The following is a 650-nucleotide window of genomic DNA, read 5'->3' on the forward strand; positions in this document are numbered from 1 at the left end:
CTTCCCAGGGGGTCACCCATCCTAGTACTACTCTCGCCCAAGCACGCTTGACTTCGGAGTTCTGATGGGATCCGATGCATTAGTGCTGGTATGATCGCATCCGTCACGTACTGCGCGCAAAATGTACTTGACCCTCTCTCTCCGCGCAACTTCTCTCGCTTAGCGGTTTAAAAGGATAGTACCCTTAGCGAGCGGTCCAGCGGTTTAAAAGAAAGATTAAAAAGAGGGGGGGGGATGCAACACGAGGACTGCCCAGGGGGTCACCCATCCTAGTACTCCTCTCGCCCAAGCACGCTTCACTTCGGAGTTCTGATGGGATCCGATGCATTAGTGCTGGTATGATCGCATCCGTCACGTACTGCGCGCAAAATGTACTTGCCCCTCTCTCTCCGCGAAACTTCTCTCGCTTAGCGGTTTAAAAGGATAGTACCCTTAGCGAGCGGTCCAGCGGTTTAAAAGAAAGATTAAAAAGAGGGTGGGGGATGCAACACGAGGACTTCCCAGGGGGTCACCCATCCTAGTACTACTCTCGCCCAAGCACGCTTAACTTCGAGGTTCTGATGGGATCCGGTGCATTAGTGCTGGTATGATCGCATCCGTCACGTACTGCGCGCAAAATGTACTTGACCCTCTCTCTCCGCGCAACTTCT

General features: G+C 53.1%; 2 non-coding genes and 1 pseudogene across 2 annotated transcripts; all 3 read right to left on the reverse strand.

The window, feature by feature from the left end:
- On the reverse strand, positions 1–102 carry LOC116009039 (annotated as a pseudogene).
- Positions 103–231: 129 nt separating this feature from the next.
- LOC116008639 lies at positions 232–350 on the reverse strand. Its single transcript, XR_004096008.1, has one exon. It is a non-coding gene; the product is annotated as a 5S ribosomal RNA (ribosomal RNA).
- Positions 351–479: 129 nt separating this feature from the next.
- Positions 480–598, reverse strand: LOC116008438. Its single transcript, XR_004095821.1, has one exon. It is a non-coding gene; the product is annotated as a 5S ribosomal RNA (ribosomal RNA).
- Between the last annotated feature and the right edge of the window lie 52 nt (positions 599–650).

The sequence above is a fragment of the Ipomoea triloba genome, chromosome 16 (assembly GCF_003576645.1).
Source record: "Ipomoea triloba cultivar NCNSP0323 chromosome 16, ASM357664v1".
Taxonomy (NCBI): domain Eukaryota; kingdom Viridiplantae; phylum Streptophyta; class Magnoliopsida; order Solanales; family Convolvulaceae; genus Ipomoea; species Ipomoea triloba.